The sequence below is a fragment of the Calidris pugnax genome, unplaced genomic scaffold, assembly GCF_001431845.1.
Source record: "Calidris pugnax isolate Ruff unplaced genomic scaffold, ASM143184v1 scaffold25, whole genome shotgun sequence".
NCBI classification, from domain to species: domain Eukaryota; kingdom Metazoa; phylum Chordata; class Aves; order Charadriiformes; family Scolopacidae; genus Calidris; species Calidris pugnax.
Genome location: NW_015090805.1, coordinates 7,924,684 through 7,924,991, shown reverse-complemented (window position 1 = coordinate 7,924,991; position 308 = coordinate 7,924,684). Strand labels below are relative to the sequence as shown.

General features: G+C 80.2%; 1 protein-coding gene across 2 annotated transcripts in view; it reads right to left on the bottom strand.

Moving 5' to 3' along the window:
* TMEM50B (transmembrane protein 50B) overlaps positions 1 to 308 on the bottom strand; it is a 15,279-nt gene that overhangs the window by 14,212 nt on the left and 759 nt on the right. Inside the window, exon 1 of one of the 2 annotated variants that reach the window (XM_014938152.1) lies at positions 264 to 308. The exons of the other annotated variant lie outside the window; for it this stretch is intronic. The gene's annotated coding sequence lies outside the window, so the exon portion shown is untranslated. The remainder of the gene's footprint in view (positions 1 to 263) is intronic. 2 annotated transcript variants of the gene reach the window in all.

Genomic DNA, 308 nt, shown 5'->3' with positions numbered 1-308 from the left:
GCCGCCGCTCCCCGGGGCGGAGGGGGCAGCGGAGGGCACCCCGCGGCCTGGCGAGGGCAGGCGGCTCTGGGCCACCGGGGCGCGCGAGGGCCGTTGGAGGCAGGCGGGCGCGTGAGGGCCGTTGGAGGCAAAGCGGGCGCGCGCTGCCGCCGGACACGGGTGTCCCGCGATACCCTCCCGTCTCCCGTCCCGTCCCGCCTCGCCGCCGGAGCCACCCCCTACCCCGCCGCCCCTCGCTCCCCAGCAGCGCCGGTCACACGTACCCCCCCCGTCCTGGGCGAGACTCTTCCGCTTGCCGGGAGCGGGGG